General features: G+C 29.6%; 2 protein-coding genes across 4 annotated transcripts in view; one reads left to right on the forward strand and one right to left on the reverse strand.

Moving 5' to 3' along the window:
* Positions 1 to 27,307, forward strand: part of LOC145288109 (popeye domain-containing protein 1-B-like) — a 1,451,932-nt gene that overhangs the window by 992,046 nt on the left and 432,579 nt on the right. The gene's annotated exons all lie outside the window — the stretch shown is intronic.
* Positions 1 to 27,307, reverse strand: part of LOC145288223 (uncharacterized) — a 115,675-nt gene that overhangs the window by 68,261 nt on the left and 20,107 nt on the right. The window lies entirely within an intron of this gene.

Genomic DNA, 27,307 nt, shown 5'->3' on the forward strand with positions numbered 1-27,307 from the left:
TAAAACGTTTTTGTTATATAGATTTAAAATGCTGACATTTTTAAAATGAGAACATTTTAATTAACGTTTATCTATATGGATCCGATTGCAAATCGCAAGCAGCCAAATCATTTCTTGATTTCAGGATCATTTTGGTATAAAAAAAAAATCTTAATCGCACGACAAAATATTTTCTGAGGATATTTTAGATCTTAATCTTCATATCTCCGTGCTTTCAAACTTTGTTTCAAACATTTCTACATTTCGACGAGAGACGTTCCAAAAGTAAAGACCTATTTTTTATTTCATCCAAATGGATCATAGGTGATTACAAATTGCCTTATTATGGTGTCTGAACGTATGCATTCATGACCTGAAAGTTTCATCTCTCTGTAGCAGATATTGACGGTGTTAGACTCTAAGAAAGCAACTCCTGTCATAGACGTGAGTTGGAAGAAGAGATGTGTTATGGAGAATGGTGATGACTATGTAGAAAAATAAATTTTGGATTACAAAAGGTAACTCGTTTTAATAGCAATACTCTCGTCTTCACAACTCTTTAACTTTTTTTAGTAAAACATAATAAGAGACTGTATTTTGTAAAGATCATTGTATCTTGAAAATGTAAGAGAGCAATTAATGCGTCCCTTATTTCAGAATGATACTCTGACTAATTTGGTGCACAACAGGAAAATTACTAATAATAAATCTATTAATAGTTATACTTTATAAGCTTATTTATAATTAATCTGAAATTTTAACATTTGTTTTATGGGGGGGGGGATTGTGGCCTTAAAATATGTTTCAACAATATATTTGCAATATTTTCTAAATAATGGAAAATTACAAAAATATTAAACAATCAGTTTGTACCTTGAATTATATGTCCTTACTCAAAAGGTAAGTGAAAACTTATATTTATTAAATTATATTTTTCGCCCTATTATAATGATTAATGTGTACTTGTGTGCATATATATATATATATATATATATATATATATATATATATATATATATATATATCGTTTGGATGGTCGGGTATCGATCGTGGCATGAGGTAGGTGCTTGTCTAGCTGCACTGATGAGCTGTGAAACAGCGAAACACTACTGTATGTGAATGGCTATATATATATATATATATATATATATATATATATATATATAAAAGAGTGTAGCCATCAACACTTGTAGGTTTTTCAGACTTTTATCATTTTTTAAGATTTTAAAATATTTTTATAATGCGTTTCAAGCCTTGTTCAGCTATCTTCATATATTTTTAAATAAAGTTTGTTTTTTTCAGTTAAGTGTTTGTGGAATTTCTTTTTGGAAAACATTTTATCTCTGCCAACACCGATTGTAACTAAAGAAAAAAAAATTTATACAAAAATATCTGAAAAAAGCTGAAGAAGGCTTGAAACGTGTTATAAAAATATTTAAAAATATAAAAAAAATGATAAAAGTCTGAAAAACCTACAATTGTTTATGGCTACACTCTTTTGAATATACACTTTTTTTCTATTGTTGGAAGCACAACCATCACTATATATATATATATATATATATATATATATATTCCAGGTTGAGAATATTCAACAGATTAGAATCATTGAATTCCAACAATAGTCGTTGATAGTGCTCAATCATAGAGAGCTAATTTATCATTTTTATTTTCTTTATGTAAATATAGTCATATCTTTCCACGATGCTCAGACAGTTTCGATCATTATTGATCTCATCATAAAAAAGAATTTTGAAAATTAAACCATGTCTAACGTGTGCCAAGTTATGATTATGCATAAAGAAAATTTATAAAAATTATATGTATATAATCGTCCATAGACAGACTGTTTCGCTCTTCACAGCTCTTCAGTGTGGCTAGACTAGTAACTATATGTATGTGTGTGTGTGTGTGTGTGTGTGTGTGTGTGTGTGTGTTAGACTCTGGACATCAGGATTTGATTCTCGTCCGGTTCAGCTGCACTGCTGAATCCTACGACGACAAAACATGACAAAGGAAAAAATATTTCTAATTAGCATTAAGATAATGCAATCCACTCAAAAAAGTATCTCATGGCAAAATAAAAAAGAAATGACAACGATATATATATATATATATACTAGCAAAAGTACCCGTAGTTGACTGGGTTCAAAAACAGTCTACAGAAAATGGACTCTGATTTATGAAAGTATGATAGGTTATGAAAAGGAAGGGGTGTAAAGAGATAGCTTCGAATTTGGGGGTATCAAAACCAAAGCAAAATATGATGAAAGTAAAAATAAAATAGATAAACCCCATAATTTATTATATCATACCTGTTCACACTGAAGCACTTATCACAATATTCTGTGGATCTATATTAAAAAAACCTTGTTAAACTTTGTGACATATTTCCATTCTATGGAGGTCAGGTGCGAACGAACACCCCCTAATTTTATTATACCATATTTCTTCAACCTGAAACATAATTATCATAGTATACTTACGCAGATAGATATGAAAAGTCTTTATTAAAGTTTGTGCCTATTTCCATTCTATGGAGGCCAGGCGCGAACACAGACCCCACAATTTTATTATACCATCCCTATTTAAGTTGAAACATACTTATCAAAGTATTATGTACATCTATATCATAAACACTTGTAAACGTTTTTTTTTTTTTAATTTTTAAATTTTTTATTTCCATACTTTGTGGACCACGCACGAACGCAGACCCCACAATTTTAATGAACCACCATTCTGCCAGATCAAACATACCCATTCCTGTGCCTCGATACATCTATCATTATATGTAATCAGTTTTTTAAAATAGTCAACCTTATAGGAGCCTATTCGTGACCAGACACACACACACACACACACACACACACACACACACACACACACACACACACATTCAGTTTTATATTATAGATAAAGATTTGTTGTTGTTGTTGCTGTTGCTAACAGCTTCAATATTTATTTTTAGAAGCTATACACTCTTTTTCTTATTTATCTGTGTATATAAAGGAGTCGTCTCTTATTTTTCCTGGGACGCATTTTTCTGTATTTATTGTTTTATTATTAATATTATTGCGTGCATAGAAGATATACCCATGGACATGCGTGTTTCTCAGTCGTCATCAGCGTGGGTTAGGATCGAACTCCTCACACACACACACACACACACGACTAAATACATCAATTTGAATATTTGCTTTGTATTCGTCTATGTTTCTATTTAATCTTTCCAACTTTACTTTGATTCAAACTTTTGAAGCTTTCAATTTTTGTGCTAGCCAGCAAAATTATAGCTAGTCTATATAAAACTTTTTTTTGTTTTCCTCTAAAGAAAAAAAAAATAAACCTTTGAAACTCCATAGAATAAGGAAATAATTATCTTTGTCTTGTATTGCTTGTGTATGAACAATTAATGATTACTCCCGTGTTTAATTATTTTTTGTCCTTTTCCTCCTCATTATGTCTCCATGTTCTTTTATGGTGTATCATGCATTTTATTGTCAGCCCATTACACAAACGTTAGTGAATAATAAACTGCAGCAGAAAACAATTTCAAAAGTTTAAGATAAGTGAGGAAGCCAATAGTAAGACAGCCTCCGTAATTTTAATGACTTTGCAAAAAATCCTTTACTCTATTTTCGTAATGAGACGTTTTATTTTTTGTTTCTTTCTACTTTCCATAATCAATTTATGCATATTTTTTCTTTCTTTTTAAAATCTTCCCAGTTATTATTTTTTTTAATTCCCTTTTTTTTTTGTTCTTTTTTTAAAATTAAATTTTCACCCAAACAAGGCACATTGCCACTTTAATGTAGGGGGCTACTATCAGGGACCTAAGTTGCAGGGGTACTATGTAGGGAGGTTAGCAGCAAGATATCTATTCACATTACACTTGAACTTCTGCATGTCAGTACGGTTGGGGAAGTAAGAAACCGGAAGAAGCTATTAGAGTAAAAGGCTTTCTTACATCTAGGGATCTCAACTGTGTAGGGGTGGGACTTTGCTGCTTGTCGGGTTTGTCAGGGGTATTTTCATCGAGGGGGTACAAAGGGACTTGCAGTTCGTCAGAGCATCCACCATTAAAATACTTGTAAAACAGGCAGAGGGATGCAACATTTCGTCGGTGGGACAGGGGCTGAAGTTTAGATGACAGTTCGGGACCTATTAGGTTGGTGACTCTCTTTTGCACCCTGTCCAGGAACGAGAGACTAGTAGATTTTACTCGTTATAAACCATCCTTGGTGCATGATTAATATTTCCTGTTAATTTCAGTGTTATGTGACCAGTAGTTTAAGAGTTTATCGGTTAAATACCTACACACAGACACACTACATATATACATACATACATACATACATACATACATAATGATTGCAACGTCTTGTCAGACAAGTGCCACTTCCTCAGACACTTAAAGTCCATGAGCCCAAAAATGACTTCCATCGCCACAGGACCGTTTTTATAGACAAATGCCTGAGGGAGTATCTATACACAGATGTTACAGAGTCTTAGCTTTGTACGACAGCTAATTCTCTCTCTTGGTTAAAAATGTTGAGCTCCAGCAACAAGCAAGAGCAAGATAGCCAGCAACAAGTTAAACTGCAGACCAGCTTAATGCGGGTACTGATCTCCCGCTTTATGGTTTTTTAAATCAGAGATTTGCTTCTCCTAGAAAGGTTGCCTTCACCACGGCTTACGGGAGCCCTCTCCACCCCAGCACACACATACACACACGGTGATAGTTGGCCGTTGACCTCGAAAAAAGTGTTCATTCGCGTTTTGAAAGGTCTTGTTTTTAATCCTTCAAGGAAACTAGCCGCCCTCCTCACCAAACAAGTCTGGTGGGAGAACCAGTTTAATCGCTGGTGACCCGACTATGAGGCAGGTAGTACTGGGTTACATGGTACCAGTAGCATATGACATGACCTGACATACATACATACATGCATACATACATTTAATCAGACGTGTCTAAATAATGACTTGCTTCAAAAATATACAAATACCTACGTACATCAACTCTTTTATTTATATCGATTATGTTAGTATATCATAGTCTGTAATATTATCTCGGTGGAGAGGGGTAAACTGTAGCCTGATGAATGGAATTCATGCAATTCATTAAATATTTGACAGTATTTAAAAACATGGAAACAATAATAAGACCAATGATAAATAAAATAATCCAACTGAACAAGTATAGAAAAATATAACGGATTGTCATGCTGCCAGTAATGAACTAATTCGGTATAAATTTCGTATTTGCAGTTTTATTTTTTACTACTTATTTATTTAAATAAGTATATTTTATATATTTATTTAAATAAGTATATTTTATATATTTGTTTAAAAATGTATTTTATATATTTATTTAAATAAGTATATTTTATATATTTATTTAAATAAGTATATTTTATATATTTATTTAAATAAGTATATTTTATATATTTATTTAAAAATGTATTTTATATATGTATTTAAAAATGTATTTTATATATTTATTTAAAAATGTATTTTATATATTTATTTAAATAAGTATATTTTATATATTTATTTAAAAACGTATGTTATATATTTATTTAAATAAGTATATTTTATATATTTATTTAAATAAGTATATTTTATATATTTATTTAAATAAGTATATTTTATATATTTATTTAAAAATGTATTTTATATATTTGTTTAAAAATGTATTTTATATATTTATTTAAAAATGTATTTTATATATTTATTTAAAAATGTATTTTATATATTTATTTAAAAATGTATTTTATATATTTGTTTAAATAAGTATATTTTATATATTTATTTAAAAATGTATTTAATATATTTATTTAAATAAGTATATTTTATATATCTATTTAAAAATGTATTTTATATATTTATTTAAATAAGTATATTTTATATATTTATTTAAAAATGTATTTTATATATTTATTTAAATAAGTATACTTTATATATTTATTTAAAAATGTATTTTATATATTTGTTTAAATAAGTATATTTTATATATTTATTTAAAAATGTATTTTATATATTTGTTTAAATAAGTATATTTTATATATTTATTTAAATATGTATTTTATATATTTGTTTAAATAAGTATATTTTATATATTTATTTAAAAATGTATTTTATATATTTATTTAAAAATGTATTTTATATATTTGTTTAAATAAGTATATTTTATATATCTATTTAAAAATGTATTTTATATATTTATTTAAATAAGTATATTTTATATATTTATTTAAAAATGTATTTTATATATTTATTTAAATAAGTATATTTTATATATTTATTTAAATAAGTATATTTTATATATTTATTTAAATAATTATATTTTATATATTTATTTAAAAATGTATTTTATATATTTGTTTAAAAATGTATTTTATATATTTATTTAAATAAGTATATTTTATATATTTATTTAAAAACGTATTTTATATATTTATTTAAATAAGTATATTTTATATATTTATTTAAATAAGTATATTTTATATATTTATTTAAATAAGTATATTTTATATATTTATTTAAAAATGTATTTTATATATTTGTTTAAAAATGTATTTTATATATTTATTTAAAAATGTATTTTATATATTTATTTAAAAATGTATTTTATATATTTATTTAAAAATGTATTTTATATATTTGTTTAAATAAGTATATTTTATATATTTATTTAAAAATGTATTTAATATATTTATTTAAATAAGTATATTTTATATATCTATTTAAAAATGTATTTTATATATTTATTTAAATAAGTATATTTTATATATTTATTTAAAAATGTATTTTATATATTTATTTAAATAAGTATATTTTATATATTTATTTAAAAATGTATTTTATATATTTGTTTAAATAAGTATATTTTATATATTTATTTAAAAATCTATTTTATATATTTGTTTAAATAAGTATATTTTATATATTTATTTAAAAATGTATTTTATATATTTATTTAAAAATGTATTTTATATATTTGTTTAAATAAGTATATTTTATATATCTATTTAAAAATGTATTTTATATATTTAAATAAGTATATTTTATATATCTATTTAAAAATGTATTTTATATATTTATTTAAATAAGTATATTTTATATATTTATTTAAATAAGTATATTTTATATATTTATTTAAAAATGTATTTTATATATTTGTTTAAATAAGTATATTTTATATATCTATTTAAAAATGTATTTTATATATTTGTTTAAAAATGTATTTTATATATTTGTTTAAAAATGTATTGTATATATGTATTTAAATAAGTATATTTTATATATCTATTTAAATAAGTATATTTTATATATTTATTTAAAAATGTATTTTATATATTTGTTTAAAAATGTATTTTATATATTTATTTAAATAAGTATATTTTATATATTTATTTAAAAATGTATTTTATATATTTATTTAAAAATGTATTTTATATATTTGTTTAAATAAGTATATTTTATATATTTATTTAAAAATGTATTTTATATATTTGTTTAAAAATGTATTTTATATATTTATTTAAAAATGTATTTTATATATTTATTTAAAAATGTATTTTATATATTTATTTAAAAATGTATTTTATATATTTGTTTAAATAAGTATATTTTATATATTTATTTAAAAATGTATTTAATATATTTATTTAAATAAGTATATTTTATATATCTATTTAAAAATGTATTTTATATATTTATTTAAATAAGTATATTTTATATATTTATTTAAAAATGTATTTTATATATTTATTTAAATAAGTATATTTTATATATTTATTTAAAAATGTATTTTATATATTTGTTTAAATAAGTATATTTTATATATTTATTTAAAAATCTATTTTATATATTTGTTTAAATAAGTATATTTTATATATTTATTTAAAAATGTATTTTATATATTTATTTAAAAATGTATTTTATATATTTGTTTAAATAAGTATATTTTATATATCTATTTAAAAATGTATTTTATATATTTAAATAAGTATATTTTATATATCTATTTAAAAATGTATTTTATATATTTATTTAAATAAGTATATTTTATATATTTATTTAAATAAGTATATTTTATATATTTATTTAAAAATGTATTTTATATATTTGTTTAAATAAGTATATTTTATATATCTATTTAAAAATGTATTTTATATATTTGTTTAAAAATGTATTTTATATATTTGTTTAAAAATGTATTGTATATATGTATTTAAATAAGTATATTTTATATATCTATTTAAATAAGTATATTTTATATATTTATTTAAAAATGTATTTTATATATTTGTTTAAAAATGTATTTTATATATTTATTTAAATAAGTATATTTTATATATTTATTTAAAAATGTATTTTATATATTTATTTAAAAATGTATTTTATATATTTGTTTAAATAAGTATATTTTATATATTTATTTAAAAATGTATTTTATATATTTGTTTAAAAATGTATTTTATATATTTATTTAAATAAGTATATTTTATATATCTATTTAAATAAGTATATTTTATATATCTATTTTAAAATGTATTTTATATATTTATTTAAATAAGTATATTTTATATATTTATTTTAAAATGTATTTTATATATTTATTTAAATAAGTATATTTTATATATCTATTTAAAAATGTATTTTATATATTTATTTAAATAAGTATATTTTATATATTTATTTAAAAATGTATTTTATATATTTATTTAAATAAGTATATTTTATATATTTATTTAAATAAGTATATTTTATATATTTATTTAAAAATGTATTTTATATATTTATTTAAATAAGTATATTTTATATATTTATTTAAAAATGTATTTTATATATTTATTTAAATAAGTATATTTTATATATTTATTTAAATAAGTATATTTTATATATTTATTTAAAAATGTATTTTATATATTTATTTAAATAAGTATATTTTATATATTTATTTAAATAAGTATATTTTATATATTTATTTAAAAATGTATTTTATATATTTATTTAAATAAGTATATTTTATATATTTATTTAAATAAGTATATTTTATATATCTATTTAAAAATGTATTTTATATATTTATTTAAATAAGTATATTTTATATATTTATTTAAAAATGTATTTTATATATTTATTTAAAAATGTATTTTATATATTTGTTTAAATAAGTATATTTTATATATCTATTTAAAAATGTATTTTATATATTTATTTAAATAAGTATATTTTATATATCTATTTAAAAATGTATTTTATATATTTATTTAAATAAGTATATTTTATATATTTATATAAAAATGTATTTTATATATTTATTTAAATAAGTATATTTTATATATTTATTTAAAAATGTATTTTATATATTTATTTAAATAAGTATATTTTATATATTTATTTAAAAATGTATTTTATATATTTATTTAAATAAGTATATTTTATATATTTATTTAAAAATGTATTTTATATATTTATTTAAATAAGTATATTTTATATATTTATTTAAATAAGTATATTTTATATATTTATTTAAAAATGTATTTTATATATTTGTTTAAATATTACCATCATTAATAAGTTAAGTTTTTTGGATGATTAAATAATCATTTTTTGTGGATAAATCTATATGAAATTTCATAAGTGTACCAGGTATTCTCATGGTTCAATGCATCTTGTGGTATTTTCAATGTTGGTTTCCGTCCATGCTATCGTGAATTATGAGAAAAACTTATATGTTTGCGCATTTAAAATACTTTCTGGGAATTTTGTGAACACAAAAAGTGATGACTTATTTTCACTTTTCTTGCTATTTTTTTTTTTACATTTTTGCAAATGTGAGCAGCTCTTGAGAATTTAAATACAAAGCCAGTTCTTGATTATTTCATAAGGTAATAAACTGTGTTACATATATATATATATATATATATATATATATTAGCAAAAGTACCCGTCATTAACTGGATTCAAAACAAGCCTACAGAAAATGGACTCTGATTTATGAAAGTATAATAAGTTATGAAAAGGAAGGATTGTAAAGAGATAGCTTCGAATTTGGGAGTATCAAAACCAAAGCAAAATATGATGAAAGTAAAAATTAAATAGATAAACCCCATAATTTATTATACCATACCTGTTCACACTAAAACACTTATCACAATATTCCGTGGATCTATATTAAAAAACCTTGTTAAACTTTGTGACATATTTCCATTCTGTGGAGGTCAGGTGCGAACGAACACCCCATAATTTTATTATACCATATTTCTTCAAACTGAAACATAATTATCAAAGTATACTTACGCAGATAGATATGAAAAGTCTTTATTAAAGTTTGTGCCTATCTCCATTCTATGGAGGCCAGGCGCGAACGCAGACCCCACAATTTTATTACATCATCCCTATTTAAATTAAAACATACTTATCAAAGTATTATTATGTACATCTATATCATAAACACTTGTAAACGTTTTTGTTTTTTGTTTTTTTAATTTTTTATTTCCATACTTTGTGGACCAAGCGCGAACGCAGACCCCACAATTGTAATGAACCACCGTTCTGCCAGAGCAAACATACCCATTCCTGTGTCTCGATACATCTATCATTATTTGTAATTAGTTTTTTTAAAATAGTCAACCATATAGAAGCCTATTCGTGACCAGATAGACACACACACACACACACACACAGCTTTATATTATAGATATACATATATAAATTCATTATTTTATTTAAATATGATACATTACTGCCCTAACTGGAGATACCCAGGTTTTGCTCAACTGATTATCCTTTCATTGTAGAGAATTGAATGTGAGAAATGTGAAAAAATAAAACAAAACTGGATGTTGTTTTTTTTTTGTAAAATGTGATAATTTTGTGTTGAAAAATAAAATGCGGTCAATTTCTAGGGATTTCTTAATCTTAAATCCATACAATTTCTCTTTTGTGTGTTGAACCCATTAAACAATAAAATATTTTTAAAAATTGAAAACAGGAAAAACGTGAGGTTTAGTTTAGCTAACCAAGCAGATTCATCGTTATTATCATCCACAAGTTTATGATTTCATCAACTAATGGCGTGGCTTCATTCTAACAAGGTTTGACTGACATCTGTTTCCGGTTCTGTTGTTCTGTTTTCTATAGGTTAGCGCATTCTTTTTTTTAATGAGAAATTTGATATTCCATTTAGCCATAGAGAGAGAAAAAACAAAGGGAAATAACAAATAAAAACATTGATAAAATGTATTCAAAGTAAATGGTATTTCATCCATGATGGGAGTTTGTTACACGATGGTGAAATATATTGCATTGTTTGAGTGCAACTTTTGACAGATGTTTAATGAAGGAATAAAATCCGAGCCTAAGATTTACATTAGATGGTGAGGAGAGAACGATTACAACAGTTTTGATCAATTTGTGGCATGTGAGAGACGATTCAGTTTTGAGAGGGGAGCAGTTACTAAATTCAAAATTGTTCCCGTATATGACTAGTGTATGTGTAGGATTTTTGTGTTTTGAGTTCCGTTTATGTTCGTAAATGCAGCATTTTAGATTTCTGTCAGTTTCACCAATCGCTGATATCAAACATCGGACATGAGGCACATTTTATTTTATAAATTCCGACTAGAAAAGGCATTTTGCCTTTGATTCGAACGTAACCGGTAAATCTCTCATTTTTTATGATTTTTCTTGTGTTAAAATTTATTTTTCTGTTATCTTTGCATGACCCTTGTCTATACGGCATTTCACTTTATCATATACTGTATATTTTATCTTCATATATATATATATATATATATATATATATATTACAATTATCAAAGCATAAATGTTTAACAGGGCAAGACTTATCAAGATAAGCAAAGCAAACAATAATATTAATTGAAAGATGAGGAATAAAAGTTACATATAATTTTATTATACATCAGAACAATTAGGAAAAGTTAAAGGAAAAATTAAGAAAAAAAAAACTCTTTAGGCCATAGTATTTCGAAGCTAAATGTTTCTCACCAGAAGAGGAGAATGGCTAGAATTATACAAAATGTAAATATATAAAAACTGGCTTAATGAGACTTAGACATCAAATAAGAACAAAGGAATACGATAAAATGGTAAATAATAATTAAAAGTAGTTTTTTTATTACCTACATATATACTACCCTTTCGATATATACTTCCCTTCCGATTTACCCTTATAATAGCAATCGGTAGACCGACATGTTGTGAATTTGAATGATAAATTGACGCGATTAAGATGTTGTAGACATCTATTCTATAATAATAAAAAAAAATCTATTTTCTGATGGAAAACGAAGAAAATCAATATAATACGAATAATCGTAGGTGTTAAACATTGGATTCCCGGAAAGCACCGCATGACCTGATTGAAGTGCGAGGTATTGCAAGTGTTGTTATTGAGATTGAATATTTCGATAGCAAAAGGAATGTATTGAAATGGATGTGTTTGATAGCAAAAAAAAAATGTATTAGAAGAGAAATAAAAACAAAATATAACTTTTGAGTTTTAAGCCATTCTCGTTCCAGAATAGAAATGTTGTTCCAAACAAAATGGCGGTATCAATCCAGAGAAGCATTGAATTGTAAAAGTGCTGAAACTCGACTGAACAAATGAAAATGAATAACTACAACACGAAAGTAAAATAGAACAGATATACTGAGAGCAAGAAAATATATACAATATTTACATAGTCTATTGGTATAGTCATGGGGATATCTCCCTAGAGAAGGTGCCGGCTGGGTAGTCATTAATTCTCGATCTGATCGTCTCTCTGAGTCTCTCGTTGGGTCTCTCCATATTTATATGGTTGACACTCCACATATGCTAATTAGGTGGATCCTACCACAACAAAAAGCAAAAATTGTCTTGTAGGTAGCCAATTCGAAGAAGTTTTAAGGAGCAAAATTCCTTCCCGTGAGATGAGGAAAAGTATTTGAAGAATTCTAAAATATCTAATCTCTTGTGAAATGTTTCTGATTTGTCGATAGCAAAACTTCGTTTCATTTCATTGATCAGCTTCTATCACCCCTGTCTATAAATAGTATGTTCCAGACTTTTTATAATCATATCCTCATAAATATAGCAAAAATATTGTAAAAATAACGGTTAAATTTTAGATCAGAAAAAATAAACATAGGAGTTGGAATTTAATGCATAAGAAATGATTATTCACAATGCAGATCGGTAAGAGTTAATCATAGTCAGTTGAGATTGACTAGAGTTGAATCTCTTGAGATCCACAAAAGCTTCTGGTGGACCAACTGGAAGAAGATGTAAGAATACCACAGACAAAGATATTTATATGTCGTGTATGGACTGATTCGCATATGTTATTCGTCTCGGTTGTGAACTGTATTTGAACATGTGTAAACATCTACCCCCAAGCACAGAAACGAGCAGACGTTGAAGATTATACATACATCAAGAGACATGTATATGTACCGTGTGTGTATATATATATATATATATATATATATATATATATATATATATATATATATATATATATATATATATATATATATATATATGCACTCTCATGTTCATTATAAAAACACTAGACAGCACGACAAGGAACATTCCTGAGAAAAGTGTTAGGAGAAATTGAAATCAAAAGGAAGATTTAGAATATATAACGGACGGCAATGATTAAAACATGTGAAATGTTAAGAAAAATACCTGAATGCGGAAACTAATCCACTGGAAACATTAAAATGTCATTTAGCAATTGCAACAGAAATGAACACCATGTGAACTGAATGAACTGGAATTTCAAAAAATCTTATTTTCTTTAAATAAAAGAAATAAAAAAAATTGTAAATCATATTGACTCATATGATTTTTCCTCCTCTATCGATTGTGACCATGGTGCTACCGGATGAGGCTGTTGTAAGATACTGGTTTCATGGTCTATAATGAACCAAATATTGATGTTATTGTTAGTGATTTTTTCTTAATGCAAAAACAAAAACAATTTTCCTCTACAAAACAACAAATCCAAACAAATGAATTTGAAGATGTAAAGAAGTTAAAACGTACAAAAAGTTTTCCTCAAATTCACAACGTTCTACTAGATGTAACCTCCGACCTTCTTCTAGTTTATCTTGTCGAACTCGGAAATGTTTCTGTCAAACTCAGAAATTTGGATGGAATTTCGAATGGAATCTTTCATTTACTTCATGAGGGTAGCATGCTCTCGTTCCCCCAGCCATGACTGGATAAAAGATTCAAGTAATTTGCAAGTGTACTTTTTGGTCGCCCACACTGAGAATTGAACCTTCAACCTTCAGGAGAATATCACTTTTACAATTGATTTTGCAAGTACTCTAACCACTGCACTGTGGATTCTTGCAGAACCCCGTAAAGTATATAAAGGGTTCTGTTCGAAATTCCATCCAAATTGTCGAGTTCAACAGGATACACTTGAGGAAAGTCGGAGATTACATCAACCAAAACGTTGTGAAAATAACACTCAAGATGTGAACAGTAGTCTGAAGACTCCAAATAATATGAATAATCAATCCACATCTCAAAAATTCAGAAATGTATAAATTTATTTTTTCCAAAATTACTGGATTCGGCATATTGACACTTTCTGGTAATAACCAGAAAGGGCTGATATGGTGTAAAAAAAAAAAAAAAAAAAAAAAAAAAAAAACGATCAAAATAACCTATTTCCTTTTTCTTCTTCCAAATGGCTTTAATAGAAATCTTCCAAAGCCAAAATGAAACAAATAAGAATGATTATTTTTGGAAATCCTGTTTGTGTCGACCAGAAATAGAAAAGGGTTTCAACGTTAACCTTCATTCACTGCGAAAGTATAAGTGAGACATGGCAGAAATAAAAGGTCACCATAACGATGATCAAAATACAAAACCAAACTATCGTATAGCGAAGCCAGGCTCAATTATTTCTCTTTTGTATTCAGCAGATGAAACAGAATTTGTTCAATATATAAAATAGCATCACTTTGAACAAACAAACTAAAGTCAACATATGAAAGCAAACCTTGACAAATATGAATATAAATTTCTTTTGAGGAAACCTTTAACCCTGATTAATATTAATATATAATTATGTTAAAGAATATTTAGCTATGATATGAAAATTAATGAAGTGAATCTATTATTAGTGAACTTTAGCTGTTTCATAGATTAAGGCATAATTAAGGCAGCCATTAATCTACTTATTTGGAGGCATTGCAAAGTATCAAAGAATTTTTATGAACATTTGTGAGAGACTCCACATTTTAGCAAACCTTCACTGTTATTAAACAATCTAAATCTAACTTTAGCTTAGATTATTCGTAGATATTTATGCAGACGACACTATCATCTCTGCAATTCTTCAATGGCTGGAAATGGTCAAGATCCTTTTGAGCTTTAGAATGTAGTGCAATGGGGGAAAAGGTGACTGTTTAATTTTGATGCATCTAAAACCAAACTTCTATCTTTCTATCAGCAGTGCTCTGACCAACATCTAGCCCTAGTTGAAATGAACGGCTCTTGTCTTAGGAAAGCTTCTTAGTCTGACCTTCACTCTTGATCTGAATTGCAGCACATACATCAAATCCGTTGGCAAGGTCGCTGGAAAAATCATTCTTTCGCTACAGTAGATATCTCACCGTTGATGAAATCTTTTACTGTGTAAGAGCCACGTGGAACGGCTCATCAAGAACTTTTTTATGTAGGACTTGAAGTTGACTATATTGTAGGCACATGGAGAGCGGGCAAATGGAAGACAGTTCCACAGGCGTGTAGTTCTAAGAAAAAAACTTTGTTCATGGAATCTACGTTTAGGTTTAGGCACAGATAAAGAGTGGGGGGAAATTATTAATAGTATTTTCAGCTAGACGAGTGTTTCTCGTGAAAGTTTGGCAAGCGGGGATTATAGATTGGCGCTCAGACGAACACTTGCCATAAAAATAATGGCAAAGCAGAGACAGGCTCGCAACATCTCTTCTGTGAGAAAGAGGTTGCACGGAAGAGAAAAGGGCATCCTCTATTAGGCTACAAAGTCTATTTTGAACTCTGTCAAGGAAGGATAAGGCGTTTCTAGCAGCTCCTGCCCAAATGTGGCAACAGTACTCCATCCTTGGACGTATCTGGCTCTTATATTATCATTATTATTGAATCGCTGGGTGAAATTAAACGGGGCAAATTATCCCCTTTTCTGATTGAAAAGGTTGTATTAAATAGGTCAAAGTCAAACAATGGTAAAAAAAATTCTAAATTGCAATCTAGTGGAAGTACAAAAGAAGAAACACAAAGAAAATCTGCTGAAAATGAATACATTCCTCAACATCAAGTACAACGCATATAAATATACTAGATGAAATACTTCAAAATGCGTTACACAAAGCAGACAGCATTCATTAGCAACCCCAGAAGAAATTGAATCCGCATTAAAAAAACAGGGTATTAAGAAATATAAGAGAATTACCATTAGATGAAACAATGAAACTATACAGACACATACGTAAATACTGACCTTTGGTAACGTCTGATAAACGATCAATACCAGATATCAGGATTGGCTATACAATAGAAAGAGCATAGCAATTTATACCGGTTTCTGTGTGATGTTTTAAATGTCAGAAATTTGGTCATCACGAAATGTGGTGAACGTGACCCAAACCACACAGAGAGTGTGTGTGAAAATATAAAATGTGCAAACTGCCATGAAAAGGACCTACGATGTCTACAAGAAGGGAAAGGATAAAATGCATGTAAAACACTAAAACTATTCTATTCCCAGAAGCTAGAAAAATTGTTGAAAGTTATATGGGGACAAAAACATTTGCCAATGTTGTACAAAAAATAAATAGAAAATCTCAGGACAACACTCAAGTAGATAAATATATAGAAAATCTGATAGAAAAGTTCTGGGGAAGAAACTATTGGAGTAGAAAGATCTTTTACATCTAGGGATCTCTACAGTGTGGGGGTGGGATTTAGCACCCTGTCGGGTTTGTTGAGGGTGCTCGCGTCGTGGGGCACAAGTGCTTGCAGTTTATCAGAGCATTCACCGCTAAAATACTTGTAGAAAAGGCAGAGCGATTCAACATTTCGTCGATGGGACAGAGGCTGAAGCTTAGATGCCAGTTCAGGGCCTATCAGATTGGCGACTCTCTTTTAAACCCTGTCCAGGAGCGAGAGACTAGTAGCAGATGCACCAGTCCAGATGTGACAGCAATACACCATACCTGGGCGAATAGTGGCCTTATAGAGGTACAGAATACTTTCGGGTGTTAATAGTTGTCTAGCACAGTAGAGAGAGCCCACCTTTCTTGCAGCGGACCTGGCAATGCTTTCGATGTAATTGTTCCAACTCATGTTTCCTGTGAACGTTAGGCCAAGGAGTTTGAAAGATGTACTCTCAGATAAAGAGTCGTTGGCCATTGCTATAGGTGGTAGAGAGGGTTTCTTGTAATTATTGAATGAAACTAGTTTATTCTTGGCGGCATTGAACGTGACCATCCATTTTTGTCCCCATTCCACTACAGATTGGAGGTCTTCCTCTAGTGTTTCTGCCATTTCTTTAGAAATGTGTTCATTCGTCTTCCTGTTATGCCTGTTATGGAGTGTAGTGTCATCAGCATATATACCCATCTAAGAGACAATTTTGTCGGAGAGGTCATTTATGAATATCAGGAACAATAGAAGTCCAAGGATAGACCCCTGGGGCACTCCTGCATTTATATCATATTGTTTAGATGTACGACCGTCGAGGACAACCTGGATTTTTCTCTTATCTAAGAAGGATTTAATTATGCTAAGTATTCTACCAGTAATACCGTATGATCTAATTTTCCTGAGGAGACCCTTGTGCCATACCCTGTCAAAAGCCTTACATCTATCTTGAGCTACCGCTTTGCCCTCCCCCGCTTTGTCCAGTGAATGGTATATACGTTCAGAGATTACAGTTAGGATGTCTGCTGTAGAACGGGCTTGTCTAAATCCATATTGTTGGTCAGTCAGAAGTTTAGCATATTGAAAAAAATAGTGGCAAAATCCATCTTGAATAAAATAGTGATAAAATCAAAACATTTTTAAATAACATAAAAGGAAACTTGATTCTCCCAAGTGAGTGCAAAATATTTTAATTGATGCAATTTTCTTCCAAATGGCCTAATTTTTATAACATTATATATATATATATATATATATATATATATAATGCTGGCTCACAACTGATCTAGGAGATGGAACACTCTCACAAGAAAATCCTGCGATCGTTTTATCATCTGACGTGTGGCACATGTGTGCACCTGTATAGACCATGTTAATCCGATGGGGAGAGTGTGCGTTGTTCAGCACAAGCAATGACCACTTTAAACAAATCAAAGTACCGGTTGTTCAGTGAACATTTTCACTCATTTAAGCCTAAGGTTTGGTACATCGATCTATGCTTTCTTTTTTTTTATTTAACTATTAATAAATTAATAAAACCCTGTGGCGATGATGGGATTGTGACGGGAACAGGTGAAGGATGTCACTGGTAGTTCCTAGCATAAACATTGCACATGGAAGGTAGATGGCCGTTTTTCACAACACCCGCAAGTAATTGTGTGATTCGTGTCCTCCTTTTATAACAAAGCAGCCCTTTATAGGATGGCACTGCTTTCCTCTTCATGGGGAAGGGTCTATAAAAGGTGAACTAAAAATTGTTTACTTGCTCATGTCCCTGTCATCAGGTGCAGATGTCTGGGAATCCAATATTTGAACCCAAATCAAGAACATAAACAAAATACATGGAACGAATATGTCCATTGTGACTTGGAATATAAGAACACTCCAGGATAATAAAAAGAACCCTGAGCGAAAAACCGCTATCATAGCACGTGTGTTAAGGCATCATAGAATTTCTGTTGCAGCTCTTTCTGAAACTAGGTTTGCTGATACAGGATAGCTAGAGGAAGTTGAAGGTGGATACACTTTTTATTGGATTGGAAAACCAAGTTCTGAGAAACGTGAATCTGGTCTTGGTTTTGCCATCAGGTCTGATATTGCCAAAAATCTTGAGTCCCTGCCCGTTGGTATAAATGACAGACTTCTGTCCTTGCGCATTGAAGTAGGAAAGGACAAATATGCCACATTTTTGAGTTGCTATGCACCTACACTTAATTCATCTGATGAGCTAAAAGAAAGGTTTTACTCCTCTTTATGTGAACAGATCAACAAAGTCTGTAGACAGGATAAGCTGTTTGTCTTGGGTGACTTCAATGCTCGTGTGGGTAGTGATACACAATTTTGGAGAAATGTCATTGGTTCACATGGAATTGGTAAAGTCAACTCAAATGGTGTTCTCTTATTGTCTCTTTGCAGTGAATTCGATCTTTTGCTCACTAATAGAGTGTTTCAGCTGCCTAATTGCAAGAAAGCCAGTTGGAAACATCCCCGGTCTAATCATTATCATCTCATTGATTATGTCATTGTACGTCGTTCTGATAGACAAGATATAAATCTTACACGTTCTTACAGCATCGGGGAATGTTGGTCAGACCATAAATTGATCTGCTCCACAGTCAGGATTAAAACCAAGAACCCTGTTCGAAGCCAACGTAATTCTTCCATCAAGAGAATTGATGCAGGCAAGTTGAAAGTTAAAACTAAGCAAGGATGTGTCCTTGCTCTGATCCTATTTGCTCTTTTCTTTTCGATGATGCTTGAGACAGCTTTCAGGAACACCTCAGGAGGCATAGGTGTTGAGTATCGATCAAGTGGAGGATTATTTAACCAGCAACGATTCAAGGCCAAAACCAAGACATCTATGCAGACTGTTCTTGACCTCCTTTATGCTGATGACTATGCTCTTGTCACCCATAGTCTTGATGACATGCAGAACATCCTCAATAGCTTTTCTGGTGCATGTAAGGCCTTCGGTCTTACAATTAGCATAAAAATGACTGAAATTATTCACCAGCCAAACCCAAATGCTACGTCCTCTTCACAACCAGTGGTATATGTTGATGGTAAAGCTTTGAAAACAGTATCTTCTTTTACATACTTCGGCTCTGTTGTGTCTGATGATGCTAAATTTGAAAAGGACATCCAATGTAGAATTAATAAAGCTAGTGAGGCATTTGGTAGGTTGCGACACAGACTCTAGAACAGCCACGATGTGTCTCTAAAAGTAAAGGTGGCAGTCTACAAATCTGTTGTTCTGCCTACTCTTCTGTATGGTGCCGAAACATGGACCTTGTACCGCAAGCATATAAATCAGCTTGACTCCTTCCTTATGAGATACCTGCATTTTATTTGCAATGTTGGATGGAAGGATCGTGTTCCGAATAGTGAATTACTGGGGAGATGTGAAATCACTCGTATTGAATCATTTTTGATCAGGATACAAATGCGGTGGTCGGGTCATCTTGTAAGAATGGATGACTCAAGTGTTCCTAAGCAACTTTTTATGGGCAACTGACAAATTCTTGCCGTCCAATAGGGCGTCCCCTGCTTCGTTACAAAGATAAACTAAGACAACCTGAAACGTTGTGGAATTTCTCTAATTCCTGGGAGACTGCAGCAGGGGATCGCAGAGAATGGAGGAAGATGTGTTTCCTGGGGACCAAAGAATTTGAACATAGCCGTCTTTGTCATAGGGACGCCCTTCGTGCAAATATGAAGACAAACCACAAGAAAAATCCACCTAAAAATGAATGTGTATTCAATTGTGGTTTCAGAGCACGCAGCAAAGCAGGGTTATCTGTTCACTTGAGAAGGCATCTTTGACCGACGAGCATATGAAAGTTCACCATCTGTGGAGGAGTGTGCCGGACGTCTACAGGATTGCAATTATGCATGTGGTGTCACAGAGCTTAGGAGTTGCTGAAGATTGCATACTGAACCCTCATTCATCGTCTTTGATGAGAGAATTCACCATATATATATATATATATATATATATATATATATATATATACTAGCTGAAATACTTGTCTAAATGCAGGGTTTCTCGACTCTTCTTCGATTTTATAAACAAGATTCGAAGTTAAGAACATGTATTAAATAACTTTCATCCAATTTTTATTAAAAAAAATTAACTTATTATGATGAATACGGCTAAGATTAACGAGAACGCCATAGCAAAAACAAAAGCAATTGTTTTGTGTATGATTTAAACTCACGATGTCATAAAACATTGGAACTGAAATCGTTATCGGCAAGACTAACAATTTAATAAATGTTTATCTTTTTAACTTAAATTAGTTTGACATAGATTTTTATCGCATGAATCTTTAGCGGTCCGAGTGGCTTAAATAAAGAAATAAATATTGAATAAGAAATTCTTATGAAAGTGTTGAGGGGGGGGGGTCACCCTCTGAATGGATTCAATCACCGTCCATATATATCGGAACTCTTAACGATATCAGGAAGGGGCTCTAGTTCTGGAGTTAACCTCACGTGCTCGGTGGAATGAAGAACATTCTTTTCATTCTGTAACTCTTTGTTTATCTTTTATTAACACACGTCTTGACTTACACAGTTGTTCTGTTTTTATTGTGGCTAATTCAGAGCCAGAACAGAAAGTGAATAATATATTAGTGAACATTTATACAATTTTTTATCCATTTTCTTTTTTATAAAATTAGTAAATACTTTCTATTCTAAGTAAACAATGAAGCAAGTACGTCACATGGTTTCATGTGAAAATTGATGGTTCTATCGGTTAAAAGGGGACGTTTTATTTTGAACATTTTGAGTTTTAAAAAAGTTTAAGAATCAGAGCATGGAAAATGCTGATTCCAAAACTGGGGTTAATTTGACTGAGATGATGCTATGACACACAGAAAAACATGTAGAACGCTTTGCTTTATATATATATATCTCTACAAATATGGTTTATATATAGATATATATAAATATGCTTTATATATAGATATATATCTACAAATATGGTTTATATATAGATATATATATAAATATGCTTTATATATATATCTATATACAAATATACCACATGCACAATTTTCGTGTCTTGTATAAAAATATAAAACCATAGCAACCAGATGACACCTGCAAAATGTAAAATGGAAAGATAAAAATAATAAAGCGTAATAAATTATGATTTGCTTCTTTTTTTCCAATGTAAAAAATGTGTCAATACTTTCAGGTGCACGTACTTAGGTTTTATTAGAAACTCAAAATCTTTTTTTTTTTTTTTAGTTCTTTTTTTAGTTTTGCGTTTATAAATAATGATCAATATTATTTAGCTCTTTCAGCAACTTTTAAAAATCCAGAGTAAATTCTAACGATCCATATATTAATATGATAGTGCATGTGTTATTTTGTGTGTAACACTTACATCTTTTTTCTTCCGATTGACTCTTGTTTAATTGTTATGCCCTTCCATTTTTTGTAATAAATAATGTTACCAAGAATTTTTCATAAGTTTTGGTTTCGGTTTCGATTATAGCTGAAGGCATTCAAGTTATATATTTTTTTTTCTTCATAAGTTTTGGTTTCGATTCAAGCTAATGCACCCAATTCATATGGATATATATATTTTTTTATTTTTTAAATCACAACTTTATAATATAAAGAATCGATAGAAAATTGACTCTATAATAATATATACGAAATCTACATAAATTAAAATATCATATTTAAGCGTATTTTACGACTAAGCTACGCGGGGTGTCCCTGCTAGCTTAGATAAATACTTTTGAAGTTTTAACAAAAGAGCTACAATAATATTTCCACAGATCCTGCTAGTAAAGAATTATTATTGTGTCCTATGTACATAGCCAATCCATTTCTCTCTAAAAAAAAACAACGTAAAAAGTCTAATAAACGCGTTGTTTCTAGAGAGAAATGATTTTGTGTATATATATTGGTATCAGCTTTTATAATTTCAATTGGTTTGCCATTAGTAGTCAGTTATTCGCTTTATGTGATCAGAAACATTTTTTAATTCAAGTATTTATAATATTCTATGAATTCAGTTATCTGAAGAATTTGAAGAATAAAGTTGATCATTTCAGTAATTCCTAGTAATAACAATATTAATCATATTAACAAGGTAAATATTTGTGTAGATTTGCGTGTGTGGCATCATAATTACATGATAGATCTAAGAGCTAAACTTACTGTAGATTTGGAATCAATACTTTCAATACGATGTCTTTATCGATTTCAGAAGTTCTTAAACCTTTTTTTAGAACTCGTCATTCAAAATTAATAGTACATAAAAACATTGGAAATAAATGTTGCGACATTTTTAAGTGTTATCTTTTAGTTGAACGAACAATTATTTTCACATAAAATCATAAATATTGTTTACTTTCAAAAGAAGAGAAAAATGAATAAATATATTTGGTAAATGTTCACCCAAATATTTTTACAATTTTTATTATTTTATATTAAATATAAAAGAAAAAGAAAATCTTAGTAAAGATTTTCTTTTTCTTTTATATCCTTTATTTTAGACAGACAAGCTATTGTAGATGCAGATAAGCAACGAAAAAAACGTCTGCTGAACTAAGTTAAAAAGACAGTTACAATTGAATTTCACCAAATATTTGCAAGGACATTGTAAAGGGAAAAATACTAAGATTGACAATCTTCTGGAAGTTAAAGGTTCAATTTTCAGTGCAGATGATGTTAAGAATACAATTACGAATTACTTAGGACTTCTACCTGGTGATGCCCGATGGAACAAGAGTATGCTACCCCTGTGGCTTAAATAAAGGGTTTCATTGAACATTCTCTATATATTATCGTGTTCAACAGAAAGATTCCTGGGCTTGAAAAGATAAACCCGAAGAAGGCCAGAGGTTACATCAACCGAGACCTTGTGAAAATACCATTCAAGATAGGAATAGTAGTCGAAAAAATGTAAATAATATAAATAATTAATCCTCATCTAAAAAAATTCAAAACAAAAAAAAACAATTTAATCTCAAACATCAACATTTGAAAGTGAGGCTGGATTCTATGGTTCATACTTGATGTCGCTCATAAAATTTCATCTTAAAATTAGTGCGTGACGTCAAATTTAACGTTTCAAAGTTCAGGAAATGAGGATTTATTTCACTAATTAGTAACTGCTTATCGAGGCCCATAGACCACTCAAGGATAAGGGTTAATCAGTTTGTCATGTAGACAATAATAGAACATATTGAGGATCAAAGGTGATGGTTGTCACTTAGCAGACTTTTTCATTAGAATTTATTAACATTCCGTTTGAAAACATCACTATGTAGTTAGCTGGAAAGCAACCCCGTGGTATTGTTTTCCACGGACGAGTAGTTCTTGAAAAGCAGCTTTACTCCTAGAAGTTCCGTTTAGTTTTTGGTAAAAGCAAAAGAAAAGAAAATTATTAGGATTGTAGCTAGACAGGTTTTGGTGTGAATTCATGGGGGAAGCGAGACTGGAGCTCATTTGAGCGCATACCATAAAAATAACGATACAGTAGAGAAAAACTAGTAGCGCCTCTTGTTAAATAATGGGGCCGGATATATGCCGGAATACACAAGGATGAGAATCGAAATAAAAAAAAACTCCCGGTCATTGCGAGGTTCTGAAAAATAGCAAGTGAGAGAAAGCAATCCAGATTCTGATATATAACGTCGACGAGGCGTCAAATGCTAAACAGAAACAATAGATTCAGACTATGAAATCATAATCAAAACAAATGGATTTTGGATACAGGACTGGTACAGAAGTCAGAGACACATGCTATGGATCGGTCTGTCGCCGCCACCCTCCCATCTCTCTCTCTCTCTCTTTCTCCACTACACGCTGGTTGTCAAATAAAGTTTGATATTATAGACAAAAGAATTTGTCATTTATTCGATAAACACAACATATTTGGTGTCATTAAAGTGTGGTATAAAAGGAAATAGAGGTGATTGTTTTAAACAACTATACACTAGCACATACAGAAAAAAACACAAAGCTAACTTTTACACCGTATCGTTTTGGTTCTGTGCAGTTCTAGGAAGTCCACCCAAGAAGGGGTTAGTTTATTGCTAAATGCAACTACTAGAGAATGCCGCCAAGGCTGCCCAGATATTTTTTGTATGTCAGAGTGTCACATTATTCCACCATAAAAGAGAGATAACAGATATCAGTCAAATGTAGTTATTAATATTGTTGTTAAATGTTCTTTTTCTGTTAATAAAGTTGATAAATTAAATCGATGCTGAATAGTATAACATTTCGTGAAAGACTTTTCAACTATTTTGAAAAAAACATTTTTTGTTAGTTATCAGTACCAGATCAACCTTATTGTTGTAATTTTACTTTTTTTGCTTAACTAAAAATACTACTGTTTTATTTCCGAACTCAAATTTCAATCCTATTTTATTATAAAAATATTTAACTGTAAATATTTTATTGTTCTAAATACATATCCCATTTCAACAACATTTTCCTCTCAGCGTAATATATTTTATATTTAAAAAACATTGAACAATCGCTGCCCAGGAGTCACGATATCCAACCGTGTTACTTCTTTATTCACTTTGGCAACCTGCCATTGTCTGGGAGTTACATTATCCAATAATACTACACAAAATAGACATGAATATTCAAGGAGGATGGAAAGAACGATGTGTGAAAGCACTAACCAAACCTCCACATGATGAGTGCAAAGAGTACTGAGATCTTGGGGAGGCTTATTTGCACCCAAATTTCAGTGAAGGTCGATGGTCATTGCCAGTGAGAAATCAATGACAAGTGGCTGTTGCGATAATGCTAAGTTGTATATAAAGGTGGAGAATACTGGAAATCTGAGGAGACTTGTCACTCAGACTCCAGGGAACATCACTGATTGTTGTCATTGAGTAATCTCTGATGATGAACTGTGTGAGAACTCCTAGTGAGTACAAATAATAATAATATGTAATATACCAAATATTAAGTTTTAAAAAAATACAGTTAACTATTATTCGTCGTATTATTTACTAATGGTAATTTATTTTGTTTTGGAAAGAAAGATAAGTACTGGTACTCATTGAAATACAAACTTCCGGATATTAAGAGAAAGGCAAAGTCATTCTCCTTCGTTGTAGTCTAAAGGCAACTTACTCAAATTACTCAAATTGTCTAAAATCCCATGCATTCGTATACAATACTACTTATCCATCCATCTATATTTAACTATACTTACAGAATATGCAATAACCTATATCTATCAGGTATAACTGTACTCCATATCAAATGTTCTCTTGTATTTATACTGAGCATATCTTATCTTTCAGTCTTACTAAATATCCGGTTTGGGCACCAAATCAGAATTTCTAATAGCAACACTTATCCTGATCCTAAACCTACTAAACCATATCTAACCATACATTCCTAAACCTACTAAACCATATCTAACTATACATTCCTAAACTTACAAAACTATATCTAACCATACATTAACTCGTCTCTCTCTCTCAATCCAATACTGTAACAAATTTAGCTGCTTCCACTGCATTAATTTTTACTTATACCCTCTCCCAGTAAAAATGAAAATGGAAAGCGTAGTAATGCCCTTTTTTAACCACGTTTGAGGAGTGAAATTTTCTGTAGAAGCTAACCTAAATGCCCGATTTTTTTCAGGAGATATTAACCTAAATAACCAATAAATATTAACTACCCATGCGGGGTCGCAGAAATACCTGGATTAGGACCCAGGCACGGGACGAACCCCCTCGGAGCTGATGGACCCGTAGGTATTCCCAGGTCATCCGTCTAGGAGAAGGAAAACTCTGAAACTAAACCTAGGGGAGGGAGGCCTCTTCAGTCCTGGATGACAACCTTCCTAGAGCTGGTGACTCAAACAAATCACCGGTTGGCAAACCTAAACTGCTTAAGGAGGAGATAGACTCTGTCTATCGCCCGGCTTTCATACTCCTTCTTTGCCTATTGGCCAGGCGTAGAGGTACTATCACAGGGACTCACTTGAATAACCCAGTGGTTGACCTTGTTTCCTGACTAGGGTAATGAACGCCGCTTTTCCCCACTCCTGCCACATCCCATCCCCCTAAACTGGACACAGTGGGGTGCTTCAGTGCCATATATGTCAGTGCAGTTGGACTGGGCTGGCTTTGCCTAATGGATTGAGGGTACCGGATTGACAGTTCCTGGCTGCTGTTTCCGACTGATAGTACAGGCGCCCTAACTCTTTGGTAGCGCTTAGAGCGGCTGCTCCATCAACAGTTGTAAAATATCGGGATGTTTGTAGTGCCATGTCGCGCATGGAAAGGGACCCTGCACTCATCCCCGGTGGGCTTTCCTGAGGCCACAATCCTGTGGGTGAGGACAGCTGATGGTCTATTTGTATTGCATGTCTGGTATTCTGCA

This window comes from Euprymna scolopes, chromosome 11 (assembly GCF_053919585.1).
Source record: "Euprymna scolopes isolate OS-2025 chromosome 11, ASM5391958v1, whole genome shotgun sequence".
In the NCBI taxonomy this organism is placed as follows: domain Eukaryota; kingdom Metazoa; phylum Mollusca; class Cephalopoda; order Sepiida; family Sepiolidae; genus Euprymna; species Euprymna scolopes.